Genomic DNA, 15,102 nt, shown 5'->3' with positions numbered 1-15,102 from the left:
GAAGTCTCACAAAAGCTTCTCTAGTCCTTCAAGGTGCTCATACACTGCTATTTATAATGAACTTGTTGGAGGATGGTTAATTAAGGTCAATTAGTTCCCAACGACCAACCTGTTTCACCACATCTCAAATTTAATTTGATAGACAATTGGTGTGATGCCTGGAAGATCTAAATGCACTTGTATTGGTGTGACATTCACTATCATTTTCTCATTGTCTTTTTAAAAGAGAAACTTTTAAAATGCACCAATTTTCATTTTCCAATTGGATACTAGTTCTAATCTATAGGTCGAATGAGTTCAAAAAGCAAGAAACTTAGAAAATGCGCCAAAAATAGTTTGCGCACCAACATTTTCTGTACTATATCCACACAGTTTCTTTGACAATGAATGTCACTTGAACATAACCAACATTTTCCAAAAAATAAGTATACAATAATGTAAAACAAAATGTTCTTCTGTGCATTCTCTGCAATCACCCAAAGTGGAACATTGTCAACGTCGCTCTTTCTTTGACGGGGACATCGATTGGTTCCACCTCCCAATATAGCAAGAACATGTCGATCAACACTTTGACGCTTGTTCAGGTCATAAGTATGAATTTGCACATAGGCCGTCATACATCAGTAAAATGAGTATTTTGAGACAAAGCAGGTAGAAAGTGAGGGGAAGAAATGCAATACCGTTCAGGCCCATGCTATCTTCATCAATCACCTCACAAAATAACAAAATGCTCGATGACTGTTTTTACGTACCGCAAATTGCTACTCTGCAAAATATGGCCCTACAGCCGTGCATTCTCTGCAAAGACAAAACAAGAAATGAATGCATCAGACCATAATATAATATATCTAGCTGCATATGGACCAAAAACCACAAGTATACTGTGAATTGTCTATCAAGAGTTTGACTTGAATACAACGAGTACCACCCACAACAAGTGGATTGCAAGTGAAAGCAAGGTTATGAAACATGTATCATATACATTGAAACAAAAGATATGTCAAGTGTCAATTAAGATTTCCACAAAATGCATAAAACAAGTATCACCCACATTACTTCAAGTCGCCCTTTACAAATTTACTTATGAAAGATTGAAATTAATGTGAAATACATTGAGTTGAGGCAAGGACTGAACTGTTGTTCCGATATTTTATCTATCGACAACTTCATCTGTCGAGAATTACTGAGGCTTACTGTCGAAAACGAAGTTTAGCAACAACTTGTCGACAGATGAACTAAGTTTAGCAACAACTTGTCGACGGATGAACTAACGAAAAATCTAGTTTAAAACCTTCCCACATAGGTATTATACAAAAGATTTTCACTCCATATTTGAGCAGAATAAAAAATTAAATCCACAAGTATGTTGTCAAGTGTCTATCGAGAGTTCCACCCGAATGTAGTGAATAGCACCTACAACAGATGGATTGCAAGTGAAAACAAGGTTTTGTTCACATCACACGAGTAACTTAAACATTCGAACCAAAGATATGTCTAGTATCAATCAAGATTTCCACCAAATGCCTACAACGAGCAAAAATTTTAAAATTTAAATAATGAACATGTAATCGATTCTAGAACACTTGACAATTTTAATTAATGAACATAACAGTGGATGACAAATATAAATTTGTTTGAGGGCGTATCTATTTAGCAGATTATGAATAAAACTCTACTCATTCAAGTACTTTACTTTGGTCATGTCATCCAATCCTCTATGTTCAATTTATCCTTATACCGCAAACACAATTTATCCACCACATTGTTCACAGTGAAAAGCTCAAAAAATGACATCTAGTGCAATTTCCTCAATTTTGACTTCATACTAATAAATAAGTTTGACCAACATTCATGTATCAAGGTAAGACATTCATGACTCTAACTTGTAATTCCTATAGATTTTTCGATCTCTATATAAAACAGTTTAGGGAGGATGAAACATCAAGAAGAAATCTAAATTTGAATAGACATAAATCGCAACTATGTTCCTCCCTACGAAATGTGAAATTCACGTGCTCATTTCTGTGTAGTGTCAGTTGACAGTATGTCAACTTCAAGTTTCAGCACATAAATTGGTATGCAACAGATATGAGTTTGTGATTTTTGTGTAAAGCCATTTGTAACAAGCATGAATTACATTATCGTGTGAAGGCACACACGCATGCTAGAAACTGAAAAATAGACAAACGTATTTGTGCATATGTCACCATAACAAGCATAGGTTGTTATGTACTTTACACATAAAATCACAACGTGTCTAATCCATTTGAAAATGAAAGAAAGTGTTCAAATCCTCACCGGGTAGAACCAAATGGGAGGCTTGGAATAGAATGGTTATCAATGTGTGCAGACGATGACCACAGCTCCGAAATTTGAAACACACCTCAATAATTGATCCCCTAAACATTATTCACATCAAACAAAATCGTAATGTCAGCAACACTGTGATGATCATTACTTACATTAAACTTGAAGATAGGAAAAAAAACAAAAAGAAGCTACGGGTTTCTAACCATTTAAGTTACCGTACTTACTCTTGAAGACAAGCAATAAATTAAAACAAGTAACCATAAATAGAGTCTCAATATGAGACAGTGAATGACATCTGTGCAAGTGATTTGAATGAAAACAATTTAGAGGTCAGTACATATGATGCAATTTCACACACCTAATTTAATTTAACATTATTTAAAATAATCAATTACACAAATTTATACACCTCATTTCATTTAACAATACTTAAAACAATTAGTGACACAATTTTATACACCTCATTTAATTTAACGATACTTAAAACAATCGATGACACAATTTTATACACCTCATTCAATATCAACATAGGTGTACATTTCCAATGTACAAATAGCATAAATCTATATTATTTTATTTATCTTGTTCGATTTAACGTATTGAATAGTAAACAACACATTATTCGTGTAAGAGTAAAATGCCAGCCAAGTGTGGCATTTTCTATTATCAACAAAATTTTGGATGCCAAATTGATATACTTAGATACCAACTACATGGTATGTGCTGAAAAAGATTGATTCCAGTGTGGAACATGTGAAACAACCCTCCACATTAGGAACGTGGTTTTCCACCTCTTCCTGAGTAGAATTGGTGGTTTTTGTGTCTTCCCTTTCCCTCGAACAACTAAATATGGTTAAAGTTTATCAGCATGAAATCGAATAGTGTAACTACTTTGTTATAGTATTCTTTTGGGACATTTTGCATGTAACGTTTTCTGTGCACATAGTGAGATTTCTCACGAAATAAAACAAAGTTAAAATAAAATCATCTGATTGGTTAGGAAACCTAAATCAGTTTCGATGAACATTTGTCTGTGCCAAATTCAATAAACAGCAACAAAACTTTTTCTCTTTATGGTAATAACAAATTCTGAGCAAAACAAAGACTGTAGCATGAAGTTGTGTGTTTTTTGTGAGTTATTGAGAAAGCAATTGTGTGATGCAATCTAACCCACATTCTAATGCACAAGGGACGTACAAATACCGCAAGTTTCATTTCCCTTTCATATTATTTTGTTATAATTTCCTGGGCGCATATTTAATATTCACATTTTACATTCTAACAACAAATTATACTCAATGAATGAAATCCAATATATTCAATTACTCAGTTTTTTCTCTCTAGAAAACTAAGAATGCAAGTTATAGAATGAAAGAAAATTTTAAACTTCTCATACATCGAGAAAAAGTGAAACAAAAAGGAATTTTCCCTACTAAACCAACCAAATGGAAACATAAGAACACGCGGTGCATCTTATTGTAGAATGAAATAAGATATTAAACTTCTTATATAACAGGAAAAAGTGAAACAAAAGGGCTCTTCCCTAATAAACCATTCCAGTGGAAAAAAAACAAAGGGCATATTCAACTACAAGCCATTATGGTTAAAGTAATCATCAAGCACATCACAAGGGCGATACAAATGGATGTAGATTTAGTCCTTATTTGGTCCACATTTGTTAAAACTTATTTTCCTCAAATTTATTTTTAACCATGCATTTCGTGGGAACCACAACTTTTTAACCAAACATTTCATCAACTTTTATCCAAATTTTCTAAAAATCAATTTTTTTTATTAAAATCAAACAAGGGCTTATAGATTTCGAGCTTATTCAGTGTAGAGAACATATCCTCACACAATATCCTAGTATGAAAATGTATTTTCATATGTATGACAATTCCCATAGAGGTGTTGGCGAGACATGTTATAATTATAATGAGTTAATTGTTCCAATGGTCACTGAATTTAGATTCATATCTTTGATTGGTCACTAAAATTTGAAATGTCGAGTTTTGATCACTAAACTTAGGTCAATGTCCTCGATTGCTCGCTAAAATTAGGTCCATGTCTTAGATTGCTCATCGAAGTTTAAAATGTCGAGTTTTGATCACTAAACTTTAGAATATGTCATACATTACTCACTAGCATAACTGTTAAACTTTGAAAAATATCGAGTTTACAGTGAGTAATATACATCATTTTTCAAAGTTTAGTGTGTAATGTACAATATTTTTCTATTTTTCGAAATTTAGTGAGTAATGTACAACATTTTTCAAAGTTCAGTAGCCAAAACTCTACATTTTAAATTTCAATGAGCAATCAATGATATGAACCTAAATTCAGTGACCAAAACTCGACATTTTAAATTTCAGTGATCAATCAAAGACATGGACCTAAAGTCAGTGATCATTGGAACAATTAACTCTAATTATAATAATTATTGTTAAAATCTATAAATCATTTATAAATGATCAAACTACATTTTCAACCATCCATTTCAATGGACATTCAAGTACTATCCATTTATCTAGCACTAATTTCTATCAATTTATAAATTAAACCCCTTTCTAAATTCTTCTTTTCGAACCAAAGCTAATTTATATTAGGGAAATAGTTTTCTTGCACGAGCAGTTATGAAGGATTACAATTTCATTGTAACAGTGTGCAAATAAAAAAAATGGAAAGAAAAATGCTTCCATGGTAGCAGATTACTCATTCTATATCTAAGGATGTCAAACAGGTTGAGCGGCTCGTGCTCGTGGGCACACGGCCCATGAGCCATTTTGACGAGCCGTGGGTTCGCCAAAAAATATTAGTTTTTTTTTTTAAAATGTCCAAAATGTGCAAATTTACCAAATTTTTTTTTTTTAAAATCATGAGCTCACGAGCTGCTCTTGAGCTCGGCTCGGCCCGAGCAAAGAGCCGAGCTCGTGGGTTAAATGCTCGGCTCGACCCATTGCCATCACTATCTATATCTCACCATGTACAATAATATCCACAAGTCTACTCATAAACAACAATTAATCAAACTGATCAGAGTATAAAAGCAAAGAAAAAAAATCAAATCTTGTCATGGTTGGGTAAGTATGGTTACAAATTTGCCCTAGCATCGAAAAGTTGCATATTCAAAATAAAATTGCACATAGAACATCATGCAAATCAAAATAATAAGAATATTCAAAGGGTAAAGGAAAATAAAAAAATAAGAGAGAGAGAGAGAGAGAGATGGGAAGAAATTTGTACCTGACGAAGAGAAATCATTCAAAGGTCTTCACGGACTGCAAAGAAATTTTCTCATAAACATTGATCATCTTCCTCCACTTGTTTTCTCAGTTTCACCCTTGGATACACTTGAAAATTTCAACAAAAACAGAAAACCCATCTCATAAATAAGAATTTAAAAGCAAAAATAGAATCATAGATGCAGAAAAATAATTTTCGACGATTCCAGTGAGAGAGGGCGGGCGATTGCAGTGAGAGACGAATCTGTGATTGAGTTCGTTTGGCTTTAACCTTCTTTTTTTCTTTTTTTTTTTCCCCACAACTCGTCAATGACTATCCTGGCACAATTTTTTTACAACCTTTTGTCTAGTCTTATCATCTCATTTAATGGAAGATAGGTAAGGTATTCAAATTATGCAGAGGGGCAAATTGTCCAAAATTGCCGCCAAATTTGCAATGACTTCAAAGAGATGACATTTTTGTAAATGCAAATCGAGAATTTGACATCTAGTGTAATTCCACTATACTTATTTTGTTGTTTATTGAATTCAAATATAAGGGCCAAAATTTATAATTAAGACAGAAGAGACGACTGAATGGCCCAATTACAATACATCATCTACCCTTTTGTCAAATTGTTTCTTAATCACATATTTATCATTGAAGTATTAAATGGATCGCGTCAAGTCAAACCACTCGACTCTTCTACCTTCCAACTCGATTCAACCTACCACGCGAGTCAGCTCGCTTCACCAAATGTGGGTTCAACTTGCCCCTTGATGGTATAGCTACTCAACAATATTTTTATTCTTTTCAATGAAGGTCACATTTCACTTACCAATTACAAATAGGCTCACGTGTCCGATTCGTGCGAGCCACTTTTGCTCCTTGGCTCGTCCCATTTAATATACCTATTTTACCCTCAAAGTCTCTTGTTCAAGCATCTTCACAGAAGTCTCAATTACATTTATCATGGTTAATTTTATTTACAAAAAATTAGCCGTGCAGTAGGTGTTTAGAAATATCTTGAGCTGAAATGGGGCTCGAAAAAAAATAATAATAAATAAGAAGAATGGTGTTTTGAGAAGAGTAAAATCTGTGATAAATTACCCAAATACTTCTTGTATGTGGGATTTTTGCCACCTACTTGAAGATTGTGCACAAGAAAGAAGAAAATGAAAAGAACTAGGTTCCATTGAGGTGATCTCGAATATCAGTAAATATACAAATTTTAAAATCAATTTTTTTTTTTTGAGTGAATTAAAGTTAAAAGATAATTTAGCTTGTCATCTTATAAGTAATAGAAAAGGAACAACCCAAGCATGCTTTGAAATAAAAATTGGCAATCTTGATTACTAGCCAAAATTGAGTGGACTTGCAATGTAGCATCGAAATAAAAATGGGAAATCTAGTTTTCAATGTTGATTTTTTTAAAAATAAAAAAAAGAAATCTCGAAAATGCTAGGTAGTTGGGTGAAACTTGGGAGTCGAGATTTGGAACTCATTAAAAATCTCAATTTTTTATCAAACGACGAATTTATGTATACGACACTGATAAATATTGCACTATTTTTTACCTTATTAAAATCAAATGTTCTGTCACAAGTATAAATCATACGAATATGTGAAATTCATATACAAAGAGAACACTCATAAAGGGAATCTAATAACAAAGTTCAAATAAAGAGTATATAAACAATATGGGCACCACGCCCATTTCGTCCATTTGCTTCCTCTCAAATGGTCGTGTGCAGTCCATTCATGTTATTTGCCAAAGGTAATTTAGTCAAGACACTAATTGGCATCTTTTCTTGAAATTTTGAGGTTTGACATGTCAAAGAAAAATTTAAGGTTTACAATTCAACATAAAATATTGAACTTTACATACATTTCGAATTTGTCATAGCGAGTTAGTAGATCAAATCTCGAATTGGTATTAAAATTCAACTCAGATGTCAAGGGTGGGTTCGAATCACGGAAGAAGTGATAAAAAGTTTGTGAGGGGTAAGATAGATAAATTCTCTTAAAGTGGACAACTTAAAAGAACGCTTGGATTGGGCACAAGCTCGCATCGTTCCATAAATATTTAATTGTATAATGGAGTAATTATGTTAAACATTAGATACTTTAATATTTTAAAATGTTCCAGGCTTAGAAAAAGTTGAGAAAATAATCCCGGTAAAACATTATCTTATGATAATATAGTTATAGATTTTAGCTCCTGTTTGATTCCCATTACGTAGGAAAATTAATGAGGGGAATAGTGCTTTTTTGAAAAATGCGTGGTTGAAAAAGAATGAAAAGTTTTTGATTTACGTATAATATTATTTTATAGAAGATTGCGTGGTTGAAAATAGGAGAGAGAAAAATGAAATGTAATAGAATTTAATGTAATGGGGATCAAACAGGGGCTAATGCTGCCAAGTTTATCTATATTTGGCACCATTTATTAAAAAACTTTTTTTTTTTCAAAATTTATTTTCAACCACACATTCTCCATAAAATAATTTTACACGTAAATCGAAAAAATTTTCTTTTTTTTAACTACATATTTTTTCAAAGAATCACTATTTCAAAATCAATTTCCTCGCCCAATTGGGGCTCAAACAAGTAAATATTATAAGTCATAGGTGATGACCTTAGTAAAATTATGATTAATTAAAGTATTATTAATATAAAAGAAAAACATTAAAATTACTAGAAAAGTTGAATGTCTTTAAATCTGAAAAATCGATATTAAAAGTATTCGATTATATTTTTCCTCGTACACACTAACGTGTCCACTAACTCTTTCCATCTCAAATATTGGTACTAGAGTCAAATTTCCGCTCTCTAACCGCCCTCACTTTTATAAACAAAATAACTCAACTCTGACCGCTAAACTCAACATAAAAAGGGGTTTGCCGTAAACGGGGGATTTTTTTATGTAGCCTATTACTATTTCTTTTCATAGAAAAATCTATATTACCCTTAATGAAATGATTTTTTCTATATTGTCACATATACCCCAATCTTTTAAAACTATTTTATTTTATATTTATTCTATTTTGAATTTTAGCATATAAATCCATTCTTTGATCAAGTAAATTGGAATAATCTGTAACATACTGTTCATATTTTTCATTAAATATATTATATTCTTCAAAAGACGCATTCAATTTTTTTAATTGAGAAATAATATTTTTTATTTCTTCTAATATTTTTTCTAACAAATTATGTAATCCTTCAATTGTATATCCTGACATTAATACAAATAATCATTAAATCATGCAATTAATCCCTTTGATTCTCTAAGATCTAAAAAAGATTCATTCTAATTTTAGGAAAAATTTAATAGTTTTATCTTAGTTTTGATCTGGATCTTTATTCTTAGAATCGAGTGACTTTTGAGCTCTGAATATGTAAAATACTTCTTTCAATGACCTCCTGCCTTCATGAAATTTTTATTATTTTAGTTTCTTGCTCTCACTGTATCAATTTTAAAGAATAAAATTATAGACTTCTGTTAAAAAAAACTCTCTTTTTGCTAAAATAAGAAGGAAACTTTCTATTAGATCCTTTAAGAATCGCTGTGAATAAAGATTTAGAAACTCATATTGATATCAAAATATTGAAATTTTATTTGTATAAGAACTTTTACAAGATTTCTATTTAGTATACAAGAATTTCCAGAAAAACTGATTTTTAAGACTGGGGATGGCTTAAAAGTGTCTATTGATTACAATTTCGAGATTTCAAGATAAGATGATCTCTATCCATTATAATGCCTCTATTTATACAAATATATGAGGCTCTATTATTGATCTTATTACATCATTCAATACATCAGCAAAGGCACACTTGCCTTTCTATTATTGTCTTCCTTAGACCTACATCTTCACATGCAGCATTAGATTTTTATTAAAGGAGCCTCTATTATTGTCCTCCTTTTCTTATGTCTCCACATGTTTTTTCAACTTTTTATTCAAAGAGCATCTTTCTCTATTATTGTCATTTATCTTTTATATTTTCACATGCAGCTGGGGCACTCCCTTAACTGGCAGGATTCTCTTATAGTGATAGAACATCCTGAAAATTAATGTATTTCGAATCTTGTAATGTAGTCTTTCAAGATTTCTGATTTTCCATGTCTTCCATTTGATACCAGCATCCAGTTTTCATATTGACACAAGCATGAAAATTTTTTATCAAACAAATTTTTATAGTACACAGCCTTAATTCCAAGTACTCTTCTATGTCTAATCCATGATTTTGTTATTGTTGAAAATTTTCTATGATTTTCCACCACATCTATTTGGAAGTTAGCTGCTACATACTCAATTGATATTATATGTTCAACTGAATAATAAACAACTCCATCGTATTCAGGGCTTATTGAATAAAATTTTAAATATATTTTTCGTCCCTTGGCAAATCTTGATACTTCTTTTATGAATATGTCATCAAATTTCGAAATTTCAATCAAATCTTTTCCTGGATTCAAATCCATAAGTCCATAATCTGCCATAATCTCTATAAACAAAAGATCTCCTCCTTCCATGGCCGTTATCCTAAGACAAACATTATTTTCTGGAGAGATGAAATATGAATAACTTATTTTTATTTCATAAGCAATTTTGACTATTTTTGCATATTCTTCTTCTTCTGGATTTAACGGGATTGTATCATCCTGGTCTATGATGCTAATAGTTTTGGAATCTTTTTTAGCTCCATGTACCACTACTTTTTCGGTTGATGATACTGAAATGAAATCTGATTTTTTATCAGTTGGTATATTGTCACGTCTGGGTCAACTGCTACTTCCAGCTGTTCCTGTTTAGTATTGATTTGGAAAACTCATTTCTGAGCTCTTTGGTATAGCTGTCTCGAACAATATATCTTTTAATTGTGCTACAATAGCATCAACTTGATTTTTGAGTTCTATGACTTCTTTATGATGCTCAGTAGTGATATTCAACAATATTTTTATATTTGAGTTGAACATCTCTGATATCTGTGTTGCTCCAGTATTTATATCTTCAGATTCTTCTTTAAGAAAATCTGTTCTTTTTTGTATATGTAGAATAGATTGGTATAATTCCATGACCTCAGCTTTATCCCAGCAAATTCTATGTTTCTGCTGAGAAAATCTGCAAGAAAATAATTAACTCCTTTAATATGAAGTATATCAAAATTATAAAATGCTAGATAAGTTTGTTATCTATGGAGCCTTCTGTATTGAGGTTCTGATGGTAATTTATTCCTGACTAATCTTGCAACTTGAGAATTATCGGTCTCAACAGTATATTTCTTGGATAGTAAGAATAATGAAAACATTTTTATCCCTCTAATAATTGCTAGTAATTCTTTTTCATGAGTGGTATAATTTATTTCTGTTTGGTTAAAAGTTCCACTTGAATATCTACAAATCTCATTTAAATTTGTTTTTAATATTGATGCCCAATATTTATCAGAGGCATCAGTATTAACAATTAAATTATCTTTTTCATCTGGTAATCTTAATTTTTGTAAATTTTTGTATTCTTCTTTTAATTATTTAATTATATCTGTATATTCTTCATTCCATCATTTAGTATTTATTTTTCATAATTGTATTTTATATCTTTTCTTAGAAAGATTTTCAATAAATCATTTTGTATAATTTAAATATCCTAAAAAATTTTGTATTTGTTCTTTAGATTCTAATTTATCTGAAAAAATTTCTATATTTTTAGATATATGAGTCTGAAATTTTATTCCTCTTTTATCTATTGATAATCCAATAAAATTTATCTATTGTTTTTCTATTATAGATTTCTTTTTAGAAAGTATAATTCATTCTTTTTTACATTCATTTATGAATTGGATTAAATAATTTCTATATTCTTCTTTACTCTTAGAACATATCAATATATCATCTATATAAACAATTAGAAATTCATTAAACTTTTTAAATATATTACCCATTTTTCTTTGATATATTTGTGGTATATTTTTTAATCCAAATAATATTACTAACCATTTATATTTTCCTTGAGGTGTACTAAATGTAGTGTATTGTATACTATTTTCTTTCATTTTTATTTGCCAAAATCTTGATTTACAATCAAATTTAGAATAATATTGTTTTCATTTTGCAAGTTTATTAAAACTTCTTTATTTGGTAAAAATATCCATCAAATTTAGTATATTTATTTAATTCTTTATAATTTATGATCATTCTAGTTTTTCCTCTAATTTGTTCAAAATGTTTCATAACCATAAATGCTGGACTACTATGAAGTCCATTACTTGGTCTTATAAGTTTCTGTTCTAATAATTCTTTTATCTGATTTTTTAATTCTTGTGTATCTTCTATAGTATACATCATTGGTCTGACTCTTATTATAATATTTTCTGTCAATTCTATTTTGGCTTTAGGGTGATATGGTTTCCAAAATAATAATGGACTTTTCCCATAAACTTTTTCTAATTGTTCAATAATTTATTCTATACTTATTTCTATTCCAGTTTTCAAATTTTTTTATATAATATTCTTTTATTTTTTATCTCATTAAACATGATTGGGTTTTTCTCTCATTTATCACCACACTGGGTTGGCTGAACTATATAAGGTTTAAATTTTCTTGAAATTTTTAATAAGTGTCCACAAAGTGTTTGTAACGTTATCATATAATTATTTTGTTTATAATATTAAAATTGCTGTATAAAGTCATTTCCTAATAATATATCACACTCTAATTCATCATATTTATAAATTTTATTTATTGTAACTTGTTTAATTCCAAGAATTATACTAACTTTATCAGCACTATTTATTATCTGGGTACTTTCTCCTATTACTCCAGTGATTTTTATATTACTATTATTATTCCATGATTTTATCAGAAAACTTTTAAATATTGTTATATCACTTTCTGTATCTATTAAAACACAAATTGTTATATTTGTTTCTGTATTAGTAACTTGTGTATATACAACTAATGGAAAACTTATTTGATTATTCATTTAGTTATTTTTACATAATATAGTTTGTCCATCATATATTATGTATGATCCTTCTCTTTTTATATGATAATCTTCTAATCCATTTAGAAAACTCATTCCTAAAAGTATATGAGAGTTTATATCCATACTTTTATCAATAGAACATGGTATTAAAAGATTTATTCCTCTTATTTTTATTGGTACATTAACTTCCAAATCTGTAATATGTACCTGCCCATCAAAATTTACATATCTATATGAATCAGTTCTATGAGTTATTATTCATTTATTTCTAATTGAAACTATATGACATTCACTAGCTCCTGTATCTATTAATATATTTGGTCCATTTATATTTTCTCTTTCATTATAATATTTTCCTTCTATTTTTATATTTCCAGCATTCCTATATAGTTTTACTTATTTTATATTATTAAGTTCTCATAACTAATTTTTATTAGGTATTCTAAAACTTTTTGATCTTTTAATTAATTTTCCATCTTTAAATGTTATATTATTATAACATTCTCATTCATTTAATTCTTTTATTTCACGTTTATTTTTTTTTTATGCTAAATTCATATTTTTCTGGAATTAAATTTATTTGTTTATTTGATTATATTATTTTGCTAATATCTTTACATTCTTTATGTATTTCAATAAAATGTTTATTGGAATAAATATTTCCATAATTAGAATAGGTAAATGTGTATAAAGCTCTCTACTTTATAATCATAATTTGATCATCTGGTTGCATGATATCATCTTTGTGCAATTTAAAATGTAGTCCTAAAACTTCATTAAGATTTCTATCTATTAATGAAACATAATATTTTGGGTAACATGTAAACATTATATTTTGATATGCCAGATTTCCTTCTATTGTTCCTAAATAACTATCTTTTAAATTTATTATCCTTCCATCATGTAAGATTATAGTTAAAGGTGAATCTACTCCCTCTCTAAATAATGATTTAAACATTATTTGTATTCCTACTAAATAAACATATTGAATTTTTTTCACTTTGCTTTTTACTAACCTTTGTTAATAGTTCTTCAATTTTATTTTTTGTTAATAGATTTAATTCATGTTGTCCATATGTTGTTCTTATATCTATGAATTTTTCTATTTTGTGATATTTATTTATTGATATCCTTTCTTTTTTCCAAATTCTATCTCAGACTTCCCATTTCCCTATTCTTAAATCTAAAGATAATTTTTGTAATTTTCTAAGTTTATTGTTATTAAAAGTAACTTTTAATCCACATCCTTCTATTCTTTCATATTCTTATATATTTATATTATTGCTTTCTATTTCCTCTATTTCTTTATTCAGATTCAAATTCATCATTCTCTGCTTCACTCATATAAAATTCTTGATTATAATATTCTTCAATATCTAATATTTCATTTAATTCATCTTTTATTTCCAAATATTCTTTTTGTATTATTTTAACTTTCTTTTTATCATAATCAGGGCTTATACAACATATTTCTTCACAATTCCAGCATTTACTTTGACTTTTATTTTTCTTATAACTTTTATTTTTCTGTTGACCATATGAGATATTTTTTCTTTTATTATATCTTATTCTAAGTTTTATATATTTTTTATTAAAATTTCTAAATTTTTTATTTTTAAATTTTCTTTTATTAACCCTTCTTTCAGGATTACATTCCCAATGTATAGGATTTTTCATATATTCACAACATATTCTAGTTAATTTTCTTGATTTTTTCATTAATTGTCTTTGTTGATATATATATATATGCAAGTCTTACAAATAAAATTTTTATTTTTGAACCTAAAGTTCTAGGTATTCTAACATTATCTCTAACATATTTTTCAAATTATATTTTAAAATATATTTCCTATGAACTTGGTAATTTATTATAGTACATATCTTGGTATACTTCTTATTTTTTATTACTGTAAAATTGGACATAATAATAATTTCTAAATTCACAAGTGTATTATTTAATTTTACATATATCATTTAATTTTACATATATCACATATTGTTAAATTTATTAGTTTAATTCTAGTATTGTCTTTTTCTCTTATTTCTTTTCTTTCAGCGTTTCTTATCCACTTTTCTCTTAAAAAAAATCATCTAAAATATATTCTACTAACTTTTCTATACCTTGTCTATCTAATTTTATTATCTCTGTTTGTACATTTCTTTTTATTAATGTTTTCGTATCATTACTTATTCATTCTTACCAATTTCTAACATCTCCTTCAAAGGACGGTATTAAGAAATTTATTCTTCTTTCAGTATTTTCCCATGTATCATCTTTATTATATAAAAAGAATAATATCATTGAATCTGCCCAAGTTAATAAGATTTTTTTAGTATCTATTTTGCAATTTAAATCTAATTTTGTTCGTCCATGGTTAATAGGTTTATCATAATTATCATTTAATTCAAACTTATCTCTATATTTATTTCCTTTAGGTGGTTGTCTATCTCTTACTTTATCATAAAATTATCTATATGGTTTATTATATATAGGTACATAACTTTCATCTGAATCTTGTAATTCTTGTTTAGAGGTTCCTATGGGATTAGGTCATCCTTCAGTATTCATTAAAACTTGGT

The 15,102-nt window shown here is 28.8% G+C and overlaps 1 long non-coding RNA gene across 1 annotated transcript; it reads right to left on the bottom strand.

The window, feature by feature from the left end:
* Window positions 1-330: 330 nt before the first annotated feature.
* On the bottom strand, window positions 331-5,802 carry LOC111391513. Its single transcript, XR_002702123.1, has 3 exons — window positions 5,554-5,802; window positions 2,299-2,399; window positions 331-798 (listed from the first exon to the last, which is right to left on the bottom strand). It is a non-coding gene; the product is annotated as an uncharacterized LOC111391513 (long non-coding RNA).
* Window positions 5,803-15,102: the final 9,300 nt, after the last annotated feature.

Source organism: Olea europaea, chromosome 3, assembly GCF_002742605.1.
Source record: "Olea europaea var. sylvestris chromosome 3, O_europaea_v1, whole genome shotgun sequence".
Classification (NCBI taxonomy): domain Eukaryota; kingdom Viridiplantae; phylum Streptophyta; class Magnoliopsida; order Lamiales; family Oleaceae; genus Olea; species Olea europaea.
This window is presented reverse-complemented; position numbering and strand designations above follow the sequence as displayed.